The sequence below is a fragment of the Python bivittatus genome, unplaced genomic scaffold, assembly GCF_059951505.1.
Source record: "Python bivittatus isolate LINGU-HERP-01145 unplaced genomic scaffold, Pbiv_v1 ctg000610_np1212, whole genome shotgun sequence".
Taxonomy (NCBI): Eukaryota; Metazoa; Chordata; class Lepidosauria; order Squamata; family Pythonidae; genus Python; species Python bivittatus.
In genome coordinates, this window is record NW_028277088.1 from 39,160,986 (window position 1) to 39,182,580 (window position 21,595).

Genomic DNA, 21,595 nt, shown 5'->3' on the forward strand with positions numbered 1-21,595 from the left:
AATAACTTCATTAAACATTATAAATCTCAAAGAACAACAATAGGAGAAAGCTAGTATATCAGGCATAGAGAAAAGAGAAGCTGACCAATGGCTAGAACTGGACTAGAAAGATGAAGCTGTACCTTAGGTTCTTCAGCCAGAACCCATGTAAGGGCTGGAGCCAGCAAGTCAGGAAATAAGGAGCTTGCAACCAGACATGACCATTTTGTAAAGAATAGTCAAGATGTGACCAGGGCCAAAAATGGACTGCAAACAGTTACAAAAGAGAGGGGCAGTTTAAGATTTAAGAATCTTATGTACTAAAGCAAAGAGCTTGTTTTCCCATGAGGCTTCCATGTTCCTGAAAAAGAATTATTTCTGGGGTCTGGGGGCATTCCCTGACAGCTTAGATTCCTGTACAAGATCCTTCTTCTGAGCCTGAGGTGCTTCCTTCAATTCATCACCTGCCAAGTTGGAAAGAAGTGCTTGACTCGAAGCTGGGCATTTGGCCCTTAAGATCTTCTAACTTAAGATCTAACTTTGCTCCACTGTGGGCTACCCAGAAGTTTTCTGTTGGCTGGTAAGCAAGAGTGAATGCTGAATTGAATGGTCTATTGGTTTTATACAGGAAGTCCGTATGTTCTTATCATCTGCTAGGACTGTGAAATGCTTTGGATTCAAAGGCAAAAAATACCCACCCCTTTTCTCAGGATCACACAGCTACCCTCCGCAGCTGCCATGCCAGCCCAGGAAAAGACACATTTGTTTAGGAATTACACATCATCGTTCTGTTTATGCACCTGCATGCTTGAAAGGACCTTTTTGCCTTTGAATCCAAAGTGCTGAATAGCCCAGTTATCAGATATGTCCTTAACTCGTCTCTTTTACATTGCCACATTCTCTTTAAAAGGCTTCAAACCTAAATACTTGCATAACAAATAACCCCCTTTTTCTTGCTATCTGGTTATATGACCTGAATGAAACAGTATACATGTGAAATCTATTCTGAGTGGAACATAATTTCTGGTGACATCATGAACATGCCTACCTAGTTTTCTGGGCCGTAAGATAAAAGCAATGCCATTGCATTCTTCAGGAGTAATTTTTTCTTTTTCATTTTTATGCCCCAGTCTAGCTTATAGCTCTGGGATTTCATGAGTGGTCCTTATTCAAGACTAAACAGGTCTCACCCTGCTTCAGTATTCTAAAGTGTTTGTCATACACCTGGGCAACACTTTGTCTAGCACCAACATCTATGTATGCAGAATTGTATTACAACGTTCAATGAATTTGTATGGTATGAATAGTAGCACCTGGGTTCATTATGAATTGTCTAGTTTAAATTTGATTACGGTTTGGTATAACTTTTTTCTAGTAATTCAAAAATATTCTCAGGAACTATCTAAAATATGCTGGCCTTTATGTTGATTTAAGAGTTCCTAAATTTGTGTTTAATAAATTTTGTTCTGACTGTCAGACCAACCTCATTAGAACTTCTCTTGGAGGTGCAGATAGGCATGAATTCTATTTTTATGTCCTAAGCTTGAGTAGTTTGCCAATGATGCCTACATCTTTATTGTAATTTTCATATCTGTGCATCTAAATGACATCTCCCATTAGTTTATATTGATATTCCATTATATATTGACATGCTATTATATTTCTAGCACTTTCTAGAAGTTTGCAGAGATAGGCTCAGCTTCCATCGATTAGCTCCACCAAAGTTTAAAAGGAGCACTTATGAAAAAAATGTTTACAGGTATAGATTGTTTTTTTATATTCTGTTTATTTAATAAAGGCCAACACCCACCCCAACCTTGAAAAGGTGTGCAGGAGAAACAATAGCAAAGGGAAATAAAAACAGAGAAAAACAAGACAAGAATTTCTATATATTTCAATTACTTATATACTTAAGTATAGCAGGATAGCCTTCCATAACTTTGTACCTCCAGATGTGTGGAAACTAACCATATAATCTCCAGTTAGAATGAGTATCTCTCAAGAGAACACCAAATTCTGGAATGCTGTGGTTAAATATGGGGAAAATGCGTTTAGAGAATTGATTTAAAGGAAGTAAAGAATGTCATTAGAGAGCCAGTTTGGTGTAGTGGTTAAGGCATCAGGCTATAAACTGGGAGACCGTGAGTTCTAGACCTGTCTTAGGTACAAAGCCAGCTGGGTGACTTTGGGCCAGTCAGTCTCTCTCAGCCCTAGGAAGGAGGCAATGGCAAACCACTTCTAAAATCGTGCCAAGAAAGTCCATGCACTGGCGGGGGGAGGGGAATGGCATTACACATCTAGAAGGCCCTTCCAGGCATAAGGGTCAGCCAGGAAAGGAGATCTGTGTTGAAAGATAAGCACAAGCACTACATATATAAAGGCTTTATTTGGTTTATAATAGTTTAGGACTGCCTGCATGCTCCACACATTCTCCAGATGTTGATCGAAGGTCTGCATTAGCCTTATTTACTTGTCTTCCTCATTTATGAAAAGCCTTTAAATATTGATGGTCTGTCATTGCTTCCTGTACTTTGCTGGTTTTGTTTTGGGTTTTTTTTCTGTTGAGTTTAAGAGAGCAGAACATTGTCTGGCTGATAAATAGATTGAAAAGTTGCCTTCGTTTCATTGCTCTTTCTCAGGATCGTTCTTATCCTCTGGTGAAATGTTGCTGTGCAGTTTGTTACAGTAATAGTCCTCTGTGATACATAACATTTATTGTTTTGTTTCAAACACAGGCAGTGCTCTTAGAGGGAATTGTTTGTCCTTGTCTCAGAAGCACATCCATTGTCACAAAAGTGGTTACTTGACTAGAAAGCGGTTGTCAGTACATTGAAATCAATAGATATGTCAACTTTCTTCTTTCTCAGCACAAAAGAGGGCGAGAGGTGAAGAACTGCTATTTTAATTGTCTTTTTGTGTAGAACTATTAGCATCTCTCCGTTCTGTTCAAAAAAATGGTAAATTGGATCAAATATCTTGGCCCCATTTTATTCTTCAGTGAGAATGTTGGGGCATGTTGCTATAACCTAGATTGTTGCAATTTATTCACCTCCCTCCTGCAAGGGAGCAGGCCTTGAGCAGATCAAGAAGCAGCAGCAAGTGTCTATGTGCATGTCTCTTTCTCTGCCTTGGACAAGGAGCTGATTGAATCCAGGAGGAGGAGCAAAACTGATGATGATGAAGTGGTGGATTCGAGGGCCTTCTAAGAGCATCTTGCTCAGACATTTCTCTTTTCAGCTACCCAGTGTAAGGATTTCTGCACTTGACACACTGAAACTTGCCACGCTTCATTCTCTCAACGGTATATGGCACATGAAGGTATGAAGAAAATCATATCCACTTGTGATTATCCTTTTATGAGTAGCATAGAGTTTTGGGGTATCATACCTTTTTTTGATTTTCCTCCAGGTGAAATTAGGCAGTCCCTGAATCAGTCTGAGTTTATTTGGTTTATTTTCCAAATTGATGACTGGGTCAGTAGGCATTCCTATCATTCATATAGTGCCAAAAAGGAGACACAGAATTACATTAATTTGCATATGTCAATTTACTTATATTTTAAAAATCAGTTATATAATTTTAAATAGGAATGTATTGGTAACACAAATCTGTGACCCTTCATGCTGCATAGATTATCCAAATATTAACATTTGATGATGGAGGATTTCAGGGACTTTGATTTCCCTTTGTCATTGTTATCTTCATAGTGGACTTGGATTAGAATAACAGATGCCTTCAAACAGACCATCGTCTGCTATAATGAAGGACATATATTGATTTCATTGCTAGCTTGTATGTTTCTCAAAGAAGTGTCTCCAGCAAATGTGAACTGATCATACCATTGTGCAATAAAATCCCTCAATTGACATTAAAACACTGAAATGCAATTGTTTAACATCATTATTTATATAGACAGCAAAATGCCAGAACAAATTGATATGCCCTCAGTTATCAGCAGAAATATTTCACATTGGGAGCATGCTTCATCTCGATAAAAATATTTATTTATTTATTGGGGCTTTTATACTGCTCCAGTCCAACAGGACTGTGAGCAGCTTACGTTCCCTTCCTACAGTAACTAGGTTAAAATAAAATAAAAAAACCCCACCAGTATAATAAAATGGGAAACAGTAATACAGAATCATGACAACATACTGTAACTAAAAAGAAACTTAAGGCCACCATGAACAAAGCTCATCCCATATAGTGGGGACATTTTTCTTTATAATCACTAGGTGAATGTCAGCTGACTGTATACAACAAGCAAGACCTCCTCCTCCGAGTATAAACACTAAGGAAGCTCTTTGGAATAGATAATATCATTATTATAGATAAATTATTTCTGATATGACCTTATTACTCAAAATAACATTAGTGCATAACACTAATTTGTTTGTTTGTTTGAAGTCAGTGAAGTCCCTGCAGTTTTCTTGGCAAGATTTTGGAAGTGGTTTGCCATTGCTTCTGTCCTAGGGCCAAGATAGAGGGACTGGCCCAAGGTCATCCAGTTGGCTTCATGCCTAAGGTGGGACTAGAACTCACTGCCTCCTGGTTTCTAGCCTGGTGTGTTAACCACTACACCAAACTGGTTCTCACATATTTATATGTATAAACCCTACCTTTAATTCAGGAGCTCAAAGCAGTGTTCATATTTTTCCCCACAACAACTTTGTTACCTACCTGTTGGGCTAAGAGGGGATGACTGGCTCAAAGTCACCAGTCAGCTGTTGTGGCTGAGGGTGGACTAGAGATTTCCACATACACAACAGGAACAACACAGTGAAGCTATGATTTAACAGAATCCCATTAAATAGATTTTGGTTGCAATAGACCAAACTTCCTTCCAGATATCTGCCCAAAATATGATACAATGGGCTAAAAATTTTGGCTATACTGTAATATACAAATGGACCAATGGAAAAATATGTGGTTGAAAGGACTGAAATTTACATTATGTTCTAACCTTAAAGAAAATTTTTATAGAATGATGTATTTGTGACCAGAGAAATTGTGTAGAATATATAAAGGTACTTCAAATCTTTGCTGGAAATGTGAACAATATGAAGGGACATTTTATCATATTTGGTGGATGTATAAAAAAGCTAAAAAATTTTGGGCACTAATAAATACACTAATTCAGAAAATTTTAAGGATTAATATACAATTGAAACCAGAAGCTTTTCTTTTGGGATTAATGGATACACAGCTAGAAAAAAGCCATAGAACTTGTTTTTATATATGACAACTGCAGCGAGATTATTATATGCTTGAAAGTGGAAAAGTTCGACATTACCCACAATGGAGGAATGGCTGGTGAAGATGATGGAACTAGTAGAGATGGCTAAATTGACTTTCTTGATTAAACAAAAAACAATATCTACATTTATGGCTGACTAGAAACCCGTAACAGACTTTTTGCATAAAACAGAAAAAAATGCACCTATGACTTGTGAATTTGATGATTAGAAAAAAAAATTGGATAATAGAAAAAAGTGAGGTTTTTTGTAGAGTAAGAGATAATTTTGTTATTTACTTACATTTGCTGCAAAGGAAATCAGAAGCTTCTTTCTATTTCTTTTTATCTTTTCTTTCTGTACTTTTGTCTTTGTTCTTTTCTTCTTCTTTTCATTATTTTCTTTATTCTGTATTAGTTTGTGTTAGTTTTTATGTTCTTGAAACTTTCAATAAAAATTTATACAGATATCCACCCAAAATAACAGGCAGTTCATTGCATCTGTAATCCGGATGAGGTAGTACATTAGTTTTACTTTAATTTTAAAACATTCATAGCAATTTACATAATGATGCCTTTGCAAAAATGACATAAATGATGTAATTTTGTCATTTTACATCATTTGTATAATCGTTTAAACATAAATTGCAAAAGTGACATACTTCCATCTTTAACAGATGATCAGTAGTAGTAGACGCCTCTTTCCCTCAAGTGGTCCAATAAAATGAGGCTTCACTATACAGCTTGTATTTGTAGCCAGTTTTTGAAATAGCTAAACTCTCTTAAAATTACTATATTTGTTAAAAAAGAATGAAGTGTTTTGTACTTATTGGACCCCACTACTTTTATACAGAAAACAAATGAGTAAATCATCATGTAGTTGGAGAGGCAACCAGAATAAGGCTTCATTAAAACATATATTTTTGCCATGTCCTAAAGTTATATTCTGGGAGAAAATAATCACGTCTATTGATTTTGAAATCATTTCTGGATGCATGCATTCTTTTGAAGTACATACCTACTACATGGAAATTGATACTGACAATGGAAATGGATTTTCCGTGCCCTAATCCTCCGAGAGATTAATCCTTCCACATTGGAAAGGCAAATGTATGGCACCAATCACCCAGTGAATTGAAGACCTGAACTGAAGTCCTGTGAATGAGTTGCCTACAGACATTGACAGTGCATAGACGATTACCATAAAATATGGTATTCTTTTATTGAAATTATGTGAAAAAATATAATATATGTGTGTGTGTCATACAGACACACACACACATACATACACATACATGTATATATACACACACAGAGAGGCATACCCATGCACACATAGACACATTTATATATGCATAAGAAGCCCTTAAGCACGCCAGTGTTTTTCAACCTTGACAATTTTAAAATGTGTGGACTTCAACTTCCATACTGTCTGAGGAATTCTGGGAGTTGAAGTCCACACATCTTAAAGGTGATGAGGTTAAGAAACACTGATATGTACAATCTAACTTGTAATTGCATTTTTTCTTTCTCTTTTTTGTCATTTTTAGTATTTTTTTCTTTTACTTTTTCCCTCTCTGTTTCATTAAATAAATAAAGATGATATAAAAACAAGAATAGAAAAAGGATAAAATGAGGATGAAATGTCTTCCTCCAACATTGTTTCTTTTGTTTTGAAATTTGCAGTCTGAAAAAATATATTATGAAGGTATCTCCTCAGAGTTGCAAAAAAGCAAATCATAAATAAGTTTGTCATGTAGCATCCATATTCATATATTAGTATTAATTTAGTGTATTGAATATTGTAATTATGATATATGACTACATTAGCATTAGTATGTGGTACCAGTGGTTCAAAATGTCTGTGCTGTGTATTGATGGGATATATCTTTTTTTCTTTCTTATACAAATATTTTTAAGAATGAAGCCTTAAGAATTGCTATATAAAAAATAATAAAATGAAAACCTTCACCTTAGAGTGGGAATGTAAGATCAGTAATTTAGAAGAAAATTTTAAGACGTGAGGATTCTGTACCTTATTTAAGTTATATTGTAAGAATAATTAAAATGCATAAAGACAGAGCAAATGAGTCAAGTCAGTATAAAAAGATACTGTCTGCATTATAGTCCAGTTTTCAGACTAGGTCAGAAAGCTGTCTTACAATTCATCAGTCTTATATAAGTAAAGGGAGAGCTTTCTTATTACAAAAGGATATGTTTTCATTACTTTAAATATACTATGATACTACTCATTAAAAAGTTATTTTTTTAAGTAAGCTAATGAAAAATCAGCAAGCATTCATTCATACACACAGAGACAACCATTCAGCCTGAATCAATCCACTGCAGGATGAAGTCCTCCTCATGAAGGTCATGGATTATAATGTGCCATGTTGGCCCAGTACAGGTTGGTAGATAGATTTTCTTGACTTCCAAGCCTAGGGCTGAGAACAAGTGACTGGCCCAAAGTCACCTAGCCATACATACATAAAGGAGGACTAGAATCTGGGTCCTGGTCCAGTATCTTAATCGCTGCACTACACTATACTGGCTCCCACATGTGTGTGTGTGTGTGTGTGTGTGTGTGTATGTCACGCCTAGCCCAGGGAACTCTAAGAGACCATGTAAATTCAGTCCAGCAATGTTTATTAGCTACAACCTCTAGCAAGAATCTTCCCAGACTGAAACCCCAGTTCCCAAGTAATGCCAGCCACAACATTGTGAATTCCTCAGGGAGGTGCCAGTCTCATCCTCTTATCTTTCCCTCTCGCCTCAGGAGATAAAAGAAAATGTTTTTCTCCCCGAGTCTGGCCTTCATAATTCCATTCCATCACAATATATAACGTATACATACATATACATGCACACACACTTAAATTCCCTTTCTTAGATAACATGCAGTGACTTGTGACCTTCCCAACCAGTTGGCTCCCTTTTTAATAAGGTCCTCGCTTAATGATGGTACTTCCATGTCACTAAGTGATGTGGTTGTAAAGTGCGATGTCCTGGGACAGTGCTGACTTATGATGGCAATTCCAGTTGCTGTCATCAGGTGAATCCTGTGTGGTTGCAACTTCCCAGGTCATGTGATCACCATTTACTACCTCCTGCTGGCTTCCCCATTGACTTTGCCTTTTGGAAGCCAGCAGCGAAGGTTGCAAATGGTGGTCACTTGACCGTGGGACATTGCAAGCTGGTTGCCAAGAGCCTAAATTATGATAATATGACTGCGTGGACACTGTGGTGGCCGTAACTATGAGGAATGGTTGTAAGTCCCCTCATAACTTTGAATAGTCACTGAACAAGGTCACTAATCTACCTGTAGTCAGATCAGCTGGTATCATAAAAATAAGTCTATGTGATCTTCTTTTGAAACTTAGTCCTATTTTTGTTCACATTCTTTCAGTGAATAAACCAGTTTATTTATTTATATATTAATTTATATATCAAATTTGTCACCGCCATTTTGTTAAAAGTGACTTTGAGTGGTTTACAGAGAAGATAAAATCAATTAAAATACATTTAGTATAAGTATACTGCTTATAGTAAGTCTCTTTTCGAAGGGGGGGGGCACTAGCAAAAGGAGTGCTCTTATTTGTCTATTTTAGCTTTTTCTGTCCAATAATAGCATAGAAAGATAGGGCAGTGAGAAATATTTTTCTCCCTGATATATCCAAAAGACTTTCCTAACCCAGTCTTTTACCCTTAAAATATATCCCCTATATATATTGGCCACAAGCTGAATTATGTTAATAAGGCATTTGTTCTGGAAAACAATATAAGACTTCAGATGCTTCACAACAATCTGAAATACTTTAAAGAAGATGTTTATGAAGAAGGATTGGAATACTAAGATAGGTAGAGGAGAGAGCTGTATCTGTCATTGAGAGCAGTAATTCAAGAATATTGGTATTTCTCCTAAGCATGAGTTCAACTCTGTTCTTAAATTATTTCTTTGTCACTTTTTATTTTTGAAATGCCCAGTATTAATGACACGTTAGTATCAAGTATTTTCAGGTGAAACATTCGTACATGTTGTATGTATGCTTCTTCTTTATTCTTTGCTTGTATTCTCTTGAATTTTATCTCCTGGAAAACAACCTTTGTACTTGGCTAAGAAAACACTCAGTTATTCTAAAAATCAATGTACAATTGAACACATTGTTGGAATAAAAACCTTTAGGGAAAATGTACAACTGAAACATTTTTGTTCAATAAAACCAAATGAATGGGATGAATAAAGGCCTATCTGCTACAATTTTCCAGAAGATTTTCTGATCTTTCTTGGAGATTATCTTCAAAGGGTTTGAAAAGGTTTTTTTTCTTCTTCTTTTCTCAAAGTTCTTTGTGTAATGGAATGATGGCTGAGATTCTGTGAAAGTACATTTATATATACTAAGCCAAAAGAAAACCAAAATAATATGACAGGTATAGCAATGAAGTCTAAATGCCTATGACTCTATTAGAAGAACATTTCATAGTACAAAACTGAATCATGCAAAATACTAACTCGTTTTAGCCAGCAGTGAAGCCTCCACCCCCTTAATTGGTACATCTAATTGTTAAAGAATTACTGTTTTGGCCATTGCTGGCTTCATCTGATGGAATGAGGATCTCTTTAAAAATGCTTTCCCAAACCGTCTCACTTCCTAGCAGACTCTGGGGCCTGTTCTTCAGAATCAAAGAGAAGCGATATACTTCACTTAGATTTAGCAGATGAAATGCAATATTTAAGGAGAGGGCCAGGAACTGATTTCTCAGGGCTGCTAATACTGGAGAACTCAGTCAATCAGTCCTATTACTTAGTCTGGGGCCCTGCTACAACCTTGAAAGATTTCTACCTGAAACTGCTAATAAAGATAGCTGGAGAAAATAACTCTGATTATCCTAGGTGATAGGCAAGTTCGTGTTAGAGCAGATGGTCCTAAATTTGGACAAGCCAATTTTTAAATAAAGGAGGTAAGAATATATTTGGCATAATATTCTTCCTTTGGGTTAATTACAGGTATGGAAGATGTGGCCCTCCAGATATTGCTGAACTCCCAGAAGCCACAGGCTGCAGTTGTAATTCTGCAATTTCTAAAAAAGAATAGGTTCTTCTACTTGGAGTTAGATGTTATGAAGTATATGAATAATTTATACAGTGGTACCTCTAGTTACGAACTTAATCCGTTCCGTGACTCTGATCGCAAGTTGAGTTGGTCGCAAGTCGAGGTAAATTTTCCCATAAGGTTCAATGTAAATACGGTTAATCTGTTCTGCCTTCCGAATTTGGTCACACCACGAGGCAAATTTCCCCATAAGGTTCAATGTAAATACAGCTAATCCACCCTCCAAATTTGGTCGCATCCCGAGGTAAATTTCCCCCATAAGGTTCATTGTAAATACATATAGTTAAACAGTTCTGAAACATATGCATTTTATTTTTAAACCACAAAAACATGAAAAAAAGCACAGTATGAAGAGGGAGAATGGGGTGGGGAGGCAGTTATTGTTTGGAGGGAGAGTCCCCCTCCAAAAGGACATCGGGGAGATCTCCTTCAGGGGTTTCCTCTCTTCTTCGCCTCTTAGCTGCAGGCTCAGTTCTGGGGAAAACCCTGTCTAAAGTCAGGTTCCAAATAAAAGTCAGCTTTTAGCATGATTTTCAGCTAAAAGTACAGAATAGTACAGCCTATTCTGGAACCAACACTACAGAAAACTCTGATAAAAATAAGTAAATCACACTATTCACTGTAATATATAAACTTTCACAGAAGAAAGTGAAGATGCTCCAAACTGCTAGTTCTCAAAGTATTTGATGGTAGTGGCAGCAGCTATTATTTTCAACTTACTGAAAATTATATAGGCTTTTAGAAAAGCACAGTATCTTTTTTTTTAATGCTGTAAATCAGAAAATATAACGTGATTCCCTTGAATTTACCTGAATGTAATTCCCTTGAGTTACGTTCAAGTCTTGGTGATGACATGGGCATTTTCATGTCATTTTCTTCCGTTATGTTTTCTTTTTTCTTTTTCCTTCTCAGTCTATCCTAAATCAAAGCACATGCATTATTAATAATTATGTACTTCAGTACTTAACCAATGACATACTGGGCACTGGGCAGGACAGCAATAGGGTTTTCAATGATCTCTATCCAATCAAAAATACTGCCTTCTAGGGCCAGGTTTATACAATTTTGATCGTTCTGCAGTTTCTGAATGGAGCTTTGTCCATGGTGGACTAATAATTTGGTCACAATTTAGAATCTCCGGACTAAACAACAAAGAGAAAGTTTGATATTGATAAAAAGGATCATTCTGAAGAGAGATTTTACAGTACTGCTGCACCTAATTTTCTCACAATTCCAACTCATGACTCAATTATGGCATGCTGATTGTGATCAACTTGAACTACAGTGCTGATCAGGCAGTTTAGCTAATAACAGCTTCTAACTGGCAACAGTTTGTTTTTTTTAAATAAAAATGTGCTCTAAAAACTAACGCGAAAACATTTGAAAAGAGCTGTTTATCCTTCTGCAATACATTGGAGGAAATAACTCTTTTAAAATGTTAGCTGCTTTGTATGTGTTTTCTTCCGAAATGTTTCAGAAATAATGTCATACATTTATATAAATGTTTTGATCATGATTAAATGTAATTGATCATATTATTAAATAATTAATACCTTTTTGGTTAAACAAATAAAAATATGGGTTGGTGGTCTTGTTTGCCACTGCACTCAAAATGGTTTATGTCAGCATGTTTGTAATTTAGCAGCCAACATGAAACACTCTAACTTTTTTGGCTAGCCAATACAGTGGTACCTCGGGTTACGAACGCCTCTGTTAACGAACTTTTTGGGTTACGACCAGCTGTGGCTGCAAAAATTTACCTCGGTTTGCGAACTCCGCCTCAGAGTACGAACAGGATACGCGGCCATTTTCCCTCCCGTGACACGGTCCACAGCCATTTTTCCAACCGACACGTGGTCCGTGGCCATTTTCCGCCCCTGACACGTCCGTGGCCATTTTTCCACCCCTGACACGTGGTCCACGGCCATTTTCCATGCCTGACACGTGGTCGTAGGGAGGGGGACTCTCCCTCCAAGCAATAGCCGCCTCCCTGTCCTCCACGCCAGAACAGATTAACGGTAATTACATTGAACCTTATGGGGAAATCTCCTTCGGGTTGCGACCAATTCGGGGTGCAGCCAGAGTCACAGAACGAATTAAGTTCGTAAACCGAGGTTCCACTGTATTCAGAAAAGCTCTTAGGTAGTTACTGCATGAAATACGCTCTTCTCTCCCTAAATGACTCCACAAGAAGTTTTTCGGGTGCCTGCACTACTCACATGTAGGCACAACCCCAATTGGTGGTGGATTGCTTGTTTGGTTTTACTGCTGCTTATTTTACAAGTTGTCCTTCTATGGGTTTTTATTTGTTCCTATCATCTGCAAATAACACTGAACAATGAATTGGAATAGTGGAATATAATCATATAAGTCACTGAAGATCTTTTAACAATAAAGTGAGTGTAAAATTCCTGTTAACAAGTAAAATCAATATCAGTGTGGTTTCAGATCTCTGTAGTTTTGCCAAAGTCCAACAGTGTAAACTGATTTTTATGAGGTGGGAAAATGCAAGTCATATGTGTGATGGATTCTAATTATATTGAGTTATATATTCAGGGTATATTTTTAAACTAAAAGATACAAATTATAATATGGATATGAATTTAAATTGTATTCGGGAAAATAAAAATACATGAATGAATGAACCACTTCCTCCCACCTAGATGATCTGAATACTCAAACATAAAATATCACTTTTCTGCAAAATATTAGCAAAAATGTACATGATGGATGGAAGGAGAGAGATGTAAGCTTCACTACAGGCATTACATTCAACACCTTGTTAGAGGAAGCAAAATACCCTTAAATAGCATTAGATTCATTGTGCTTAATCTTACAAACTATCCTTTGTTATTGGGCCTAGGCCAGTCTTCCTGTTTCAACCATTGAATAGAGAGGGATTCAAATAATATGGGACAGGCTGTTATTTCTCATTAAGCAACCTCTAGAAACCTGATTGAAGGCCAGAGGTTTGTACAACAGAAGCAAAGGGGAAGGGGTTCAGGTTTAAGTAATGCACAACTCATTCCATCTTCCCATTAGCTCATTCAGCACAAGGAGCGGATTATTACGGAGGCAGAGCTTTTAAAATGCAACTAGACGTGCTTGTAAAACCCATGTGGGTGTGAAGGTGGGGGAAGAATCCTCCCAGAGCATCAGGGGGTTGAAAACTGCACAGGAGACAAGGGATCAAAGAGGTTAGCATGTTTCAGCAATAATGAGGGTGCTCTCTGTCAGCTTAATATATTACAGGAATCCTAGTTTGACAACCCTTTTGGCCTTGGTTGGTTGGCTTACTTAGCCTGAGGGATCTAGGTTGCTGTTGTACCAAGCAGAAATGAATGGCTAGATTCTAATTGGAAGCAGTGAGAAGAGGACTAACCTTGTGGGCTCTTAAGGCACAAGTGCTCTTAAGTTATTATCCAATCCAGACCAATGCATCAGTCCATTTCAGTGCTTGGGCTGCTAGGATTATTATGGTATGTTTCTCTGTTCATTGCTAGGAAAAGGAATCAAAATTCTGGTGAAAAGAGATGGGCTGACATCATTTGTGCTTTATAATCCTGGGAATCCAAGACCAATGTCTATTTCGTTTCATTACTTCTTACCTTTAGATTTCATTATGGAATTGATGGAGTTTTTTTTTTAATCCCCAGTACTCAATTAAAATGTATATTTCAGCAAAGATTTATTCTTCTTACGTACATCCATACAGACACACATGAATTATTTGAGCATAACTTCCATTTAAGGTTTAACCAAATATGCAGTAACTCAAAATCGGGCAGGACTGATACTAAAAATAACTATATTAAAAATAATGTTGGTACTAGCAGCCACAATTGTTGAAATTGTAAAATCTCCCAAAAACATCTCTCTGAAATGTCCTGAATCAAAATCCCTCCTGTTCTAATGTAACACCTTAAATGTGTATCTGGGGGAGATGGGCTGCATATACATTTAATAAATAAATGATAATAAATAAAATATAGCCTATTCAGATGCTTTCCTGTGGCATAGAAGACATGGCATGGAACTTAAGGACACTGCTTTGTTAGTGTAGTTGATGTACCTCCTGTTCAACCAGAATCTTGGACAAAATTGCAACCAACCGGCCTTATAAAATCATATGATTGCTTCTTAAAGACTGGTGCTATGGTGGTACCACTTGCTGTGTTACATAATATGTAATAGTGCTTGCTTCTGGAAGAAAGTGCAGAGGAATAATCTCAAAGACTGTAAAAGATTACTTATTGTTTATTCACTCAGTTGATACTGTTCCTTTCTGATTACATTTGAATACTCAAGGCAGTTTATAGCAGAAACAAGCAAACACGCATAAGATAATACAAAGGTCTAAAACACAATTGTTTATATTCTCTTCCTAGCTAAAGAGAAGTGTCTTTAACTGCCTTTCCAACTGTGGAGAAAGAGGGGATCAAGCATACCTTCTGAGGGGGTGCATTCCATAACTTGCTTCTCTTGCACATTTTAATGCCTAAATAGGTTCATAACAGGAAAAGCATTCCCTTAGTCAGGCCCTAGCTATTAAGGGCTGAAAGGTTAGTGCTTAAACCTCAGATCATGCCAGAAAGTAGTTAAAACTATTTCCCTTTTAGGACTTTGCTTCTGTTGTCCCAATTAAACCCTAGTGTGTGGGCTTCATAACTGGAATCTTTGCCATTATTATATTTATTTTAGGTATTTCCATTTGTTGGTGGAAATAGTTTTTCCAAGGAACTTACCTCACAGAGATAATACAACTATTTATAACTAATTAATGACTTACTAGAAAGCTATAACCTGATGTGACATTTTAAAATCCCTGCTTTATTAATTTGTATTATATTCCTTTATTCTTTTTCCATGTTTTCTCTTGTACTTTATTTTCTTTATACACACACATGCGTGCACACACACATATGCATACATATATAAAGTAGTATTAAATATTGATTGAAAGACAGAATGTAAATTGCTTTAATTCATGAATTACATGAAACTAGTTCATTAGCACCAAATACCATAAAAAGTCAAGGGAAATAGATGAGTCTTAACAATAGTCCTTTCAGGTAAGCTTCAATAAAAGTAGATGGCTTAACCAATAATGGGTTTGTTTGGTTTTAGCTTAACACAAAATGTGAATTTTGTCATTATTATTTATAAGCAATGGTTTAGAATTATATGTGAATATAATATTGTATGGTATTGTGTAACATTATATAATATAGACCAGTCCACTGTGATGTATGCAACATAGTATCTTTGAAGTTGGTTATAGCTTAATGTGATGTATAAACTCAGCCCTTATCTGAAAAGTAAATTTGAAGTTATGTAATGAATAAATAGAAATGAAAGAGGGAATACCCAAGGATAGGATTTTTAAAAATAAAAACTGGTCCGTTAATTTTTTCTGTCTTCCTCACACACTTTCACAAAAGTATATTTATATTAATGCCTCTAAAACTTGACTTTAAAAAATGCTGAACATAACTGGTTAACAATAGATTATGAGAGTTGAAATCCCATCGTTGTAGAGAGCACCCAATTATGGAAGGTTGGTTCAAACTGATCTGAGTAGTTACTGGAAAGCAATTTGAGTTCCAGTCACAAATAAATAGTGGTTGATTGCAAATAGTTGATAAAGCAAAATGAAAGTAAGAAATAAGAAATGTGCAAAGGTATCTGTATAAAATAGGCATCATCTAATAGGCAACTATCAGTTATCTGATTGTTTCAAGAATGTACTTGAGAATTCACTTACAAGGGTTAGCAGCAATTCCCATAATATCTGCTCTGTGATTTCAGCTCGTGAGGTTTGAAGAGGGGAAAAAAAACCAAACCCTAAGGTGCTCCAACAATAGTAAGCTGTGAAAAATAAAAGAGAAAATTTCATGCCTGTTCAGAAAAGAGCAGTTTTGTCATGGTATTAACAAATGTAAGGAATGAAATTTGTGAAGCATTACAAATGTATGTTGGAGGAGCAGATGTATGGACATTGTCATGGAGAAAATCTGTGGTCACTAGGAGTCAAAAATGATTTGATGGCGCATTATCAAGATCTATGGACAAACACACAAGTGGCTATAAATTGTCTATAAAAAGCATATATTCTACTCATCTATAAAGTGGTTCTAGATCTTTAGAGAGTTAGTTCCAAGTGAATTTCTGAACATATGATAAGCAATATAGGCTTCACACAGGGTTTGACTTATTTGGACTTATGGAAGCAAATACAGAGTAAAAACATTTAAAAATTGAGGATCATCAGCAAAAAATTTAATATTAATATTGTTAATGTTCAGGTTTTTTTTATTTTTAAGAAGTTGGAGTTTTAACAGATGGGAAGGTTCTTAAAATGGTGGGAATGGGGTTTGCAATTATATTGGGGATAGCAGAAAACAGATGTCCTAGAAAAGGCCAAAGGGAAAGACATACACAATTCCTTTAGGGAAGTAGATCAGAAGAATATATTAAATTTAATGAATGCATAATAGTTATTTATGTGCAGCATACAATATGGGTAGTTGAGAGATCTGATGGTGTGAAAATCTGAATAAAAGTGCTAGAAAGAATAGTGACTGCAGTAGATAGGAGGATGAGAGTGGACACATAATATAAAATGTTGCCAAGAAAAAAAAGTGGGCAGAATGTAAGGGCTGGTTCTAAAGTTATAGAAACAGTCTCATTGTCCTTGTCCTTGTGATCTGTTTCCATTATACTTGGGTAAGTTTCAGATAGCACAAGTACAAGAGGAAGACCAAGTCATTGTGATGTGCAAAGAATCCACCTGAATTTATAGAACAAGGGAAGGGTGGTCAAAACAATGATTTTAACCTCATAGATTGGATTTTAGGGGGTTTGTCTGTTCATTTTAATTCTACGTGTATGCTGTAAACCACTCAGAATCTTCAGAAGTAGATGGCATATAAACTTAAGTAAATACATCAAAATAAATAAATAAATTCTGCAATGGGACTAAGAATACTTCCTCACTGTAGTCCAATTTGTAAGATTTAATACCTCACTGATCATAAGAATAATCTCTTTGTCTAGTAGGTTTATATCCTTTCATATTTGCTGCTTTGTTCAGAAAAAAAGATCTGGCCCTTCTACCACCTTTTCTAGCTTCTAGCTTCTAATTAGGCTTTAGTTCTTGAGTGGAAAAAGTCAGGATTGGGACTAGGGTGGTACAGAGGAAAAAATATGGTTTACAGCCCAGAGCAGGCTTGGAGGGCGTTTGTCAGGTCCATATTGAAGAAATAAATGTAGGGACTAAAGACTTAGGAAGCCAGGGTGGTGCAAACACCTTATAAACCAGAATTCATGAAACTAAATAATAGAACACTGTGTTTTGGGTTTCAGAAAAATATTTATGAAAATGTACTTTTCTGCATCTTAAGTTGCCCAGATTGTGGGAGATTGGTTGGAATCAAACGGAAGCTGTGTAACGGCCCATTGAACAGGCAGCATTCTGTCCTGTTCCAGAACAATAATTCTAGCCCTTAGAGTTGGGTTTTTAGTCTAGAAAACTTTTGTTTAAATCCCTCAGTGGATTAGAACTGTACAATGTAAGGAACTGCCTGGCTTAGTATGAATTTATCTGTGCATTAAGGTTAACAGGGAAAGTCATTTTAAAGGTGCCTGTATTTTTACTTACATAGCTTTCAAGCTGCAGAATGTTTTCCTTGAGAAGTTGCATTTAGTCCTTACTCTTTCTGCTTTTAGGAAAGGAAACAAGATTTTCCTATTCAGCTAGCATGTTGAGTTGCACTAATATTAGTTGCTTTTACTGATTTCTATTAGCAAGCAAGCAAGCAAGCAAGCAGATTTTTATTATGTGTATTTTCTTTTAGGCTGCTAGTCTCCTTGAGTTGCCCTCTGATTAGAAAACTGGGGATAAAATGGAATTATCATTACCATCATCATTATCATCTGTTGCTAGGATGATTCTAAGAACTTTCTTTTCTAGGTTCCTACTGGCTACTTCAGAAGGGGAAGTTCAACCCTGGGCTCCAGTTCCTTTCTTGCTTCCTCTGATAAGGCTCTGTGACTGGCTCTTTTTAAGCAGTGGGAAAGCTTTACAAGGATGAGGCAGGGTAGGAAATAGGCTTGGATATATCTTTGCAACATGTGCCTCAATTTATCATTTGCAAACTCTTTAAGAACCTGTTGGAAAATACTACAAAGAAGATTATCTACTTTTCTTTAACTGGTGAAGCATCCGTGGCTGAGTCTGTTCTCCTGTATTCAGGAAAGTTTTTCTTTTTTTCTCTACTGTATAGTTAAAGAAAATGTCCCTGTAGGCCAAGTTGTATTTTCCATCTTGAACTTTTGCCTATGCAGTATAAGAAAACAGCTTACGTCCTATTTCTTGATAATTAAGCTGGTCTTCTCAATTGTGTGCCTGAATGACTTAAAAGCAAGCTGTAGCTTGTTCTCAAATTGTTTCTTAAAAATACAAGTATATAATTACATTTAAAAATAAAAAAACAAAACCCTCCTCTAACTCAAGAATTAGAAGCACAAAAGGATCCCTGGAAACTTATCAGATAAGTATTCCTTTATTTAACTCAACATATGGAATTATGTTGCCAATAGCCTCTTTAAAGTCACACTGTTAATTAGCTATAGAGTGTTTCAAACTTGTTTTTTTCTTTTTTCAGAGATCCCTACTGAAATCCTCTGCAGCTCATTGACAATGGTAAGAAATTATCACTACTACTGTTTTTGTGCAAGAGTTTTCTTTTACTTCTCCTTATGACTGTTCTGTAAAATACATAGTATCTGCTTAGGGTATGGAAAGGAGCACACTGGGTCAGTCAAAATAGAGAGTTTAATTTTATTTTCAAGACTAGCAAAATGAATATGAATTGCTTCCTAAGTCAATTCATTTTCAGTGGTTTCAAAAAAAACAAATGAGCAAATGTCCCCCATTCCCTAAGAACTTTTGTTACAGATAGAAAATAGTATCCCCCTGGATACTTCATTTGGCATCCACCAGATTCCCTGCCTGTTGCTTTTAAGGATACTTTTTGTTAACAGATATAAATGAATAAGAACCTAGCATGGTGCAAAACAAAATGGCATCCTCCAGTATTATCTTTATTTTGAGTGGTCCATATAGTAACTCTTAGAAAATGCAAACGTATGTACAGCCGCTTTATCCCAGAAAATTAAGCTGGAATGATGGATACCATCTTTGGAGTGGGTAGAGAATGGCCTGAATTGTCCTTGCCCATTTGCCTTTAGTAAATAGCTGTTTTTTGACCAGCCACTCACAGATAGCCATTTTGTCTGAGCAGCAAAACATGTGCTCAAAATTCCAGATGTGCCCACATGCTCACTGATTCCTGAATTATTGGAAATTCAAAACAACCTCTGTGGGTCCAAAGGCTTCCTTTGGAGGCTTAAAATCTTTTATTTTATTTATTTATTTAGGTGCCTTCAAGTCAGTCTTGACTCCTGGTGACTGTCTGGACAAGTCCCTGCAGTTTTCTTGCCAAGATTTTGGAAGTGGTTTGCCATTGCCTCCTTCCTAGGGCTGAGAGAGAGGGATTGGCCCAAGGTCACTCAGCTGGCTTTGTGCCTAAGGTGGGACTAGAACTCACGGTCTCCCAGTTTTTCAGTTTAGACTGTACTTATGCAAGGACAGCACCTTGTCAGCTGATAATAAGTAGTGTTATGGATTGGTTTTGACTCTGTCTCACTAATGAAATAGGATTTCTCAGTAGAGTGGGCTTGCCTACTCTTTAAACAACTTTGCATATACCCCAAATTTGCTTGGTGGGGATTGGATGATCTTTTGGGGAAAATTTGGGATGGGATGGAGAGAAGAGCTAGGAAAGAATACATTTCATAATAGGATATTGGGTATAGGGTATTATTTATCTAAGATTGTTCTCCTCCATGTTTCCCTCTAAGAGTCTACCAAAGTAGCAAACAAAATTTATAGAAAGTTGAGCCAAAAATATACATATTGACAACCCAAATTGTCTTTGCTATTCTCTTTATAATTGCCAGGTGACAATTCAGGAGCCCTGTGGTTGCCCTGGTCTTCCTTTTGGCTTGTCTGCAATCCCTGTCACTAAACAATCAGGGCCAGTCATGCATCAGGATTTTTTTTTTCTTTCCTCCCAGCTGCTGCGTAAGAAACTAAGAGGCTGTTCCTTTCCTTTATTTTTCTCCTTTACAGCCAGATAGAAAATTGGAAAGAAATTATGTAAAGGGACTTGGGACACCGTGTGCACAATAATCTCTGGAAACAGAACAAAATTAGACCCTACTTGATACTGGGGGAGAAACCAGCAAAAGAAAAAGCCACTTAGAAAATGAATGAAATCCAACGAAGGGCTGCAGAGGGGGAAAGAAAATCCTCCAATGCATCACTGTAGGAGTTGGGCAGTGACTTGGAATGCTGACAACTACTCCATTCTTAGTGCCCTCTCGCTTTCATCTTGGTCATATACGCAAGTAAAGCTGCTATTGAAGCATTAGAAATAATTCCGCTTGTTTTCCCTACTTTGCTTTGCTGTTTTACACCCTCCCTCAAAAACAAAAACAAACATTCATTAAATGGCCCAACACCACTTAGATAGCTCACAAGAAAATCCAAGATTTCTGCATAAGTATTTTTTATTGAAAAAAATTAGAATGCCATCATCAAAAGAGTTTCAGCAACTGTAGTTAATAAAGAACTAGTCCTATTTATAATATAAATTCAAAATTGTTGTCCTGTTCTACTTAATAGACTACGTGACCCCTCTTTTCAGCAGGCTGGCTTGCTTTGGTCAGTCTTTTGTTTTTAAAAGATTTGTTCTTCCCTTGCATTTTACTGACAGTGTGAGAATTAACTCTCACACTTATATGCACCACAGGTTGCATTAGCTTGCACCTCACTGCTCCCTGAGTGGGGCCTCCACATCCTCCTTCCGGAGCCCTGCTGCACCCTCCCCATAATTTCTGGGAAGAGCTGCCTGGGTATGCCATCAGCTATTCTACTCTGGATAAACTCTCTCTGCCAAGGGAGGGAGGGAATGGTAATTCCCTTCTTTCAGTAGCCTTACTTGATGGGAAGAAGTATGGTAAAGTCTGGATCCCTTTCCTAGAATGAGCACAGGTTGTTTAGAAATATTCTCTTTCTCTTTCTAGGTTAGACGCTAGGAAACAATTGGGGGATAAAAGGGATAAAAGACATGCAGTTGTTTTCTGAAGAGGTTCATGTCAATCGCTGTCAACCCATAGGTGCTCTCTCACGAACCCACCCAAACCA

The 21,595-nt window shown here is 36.7% G+C and overlaps 1 long non-coding RNA gene across 1 annotated transcript in view; it reads left to right on the plus strand.

Moving 5' to 3' along the window:
- Positions 1-21,595, plus strand: part of LOC103066311 (uncharacterized) — a 51,001-nt gene that overhangs the window by 24,882 nt on the left and 4,524 nt on the right. The window contains exons 2-3 of the long non-coding RNA XR_003085568.2: positions 18,990-19,027; positions 19,765-19,917. This is a non-coding gene — a long non-coding RNA (uncharacterized LOC103066311). The remainder of the gene's footprint in view (positions 1-18,989; positions 19,028-19,764; positions 19,918-21,595) is intronic.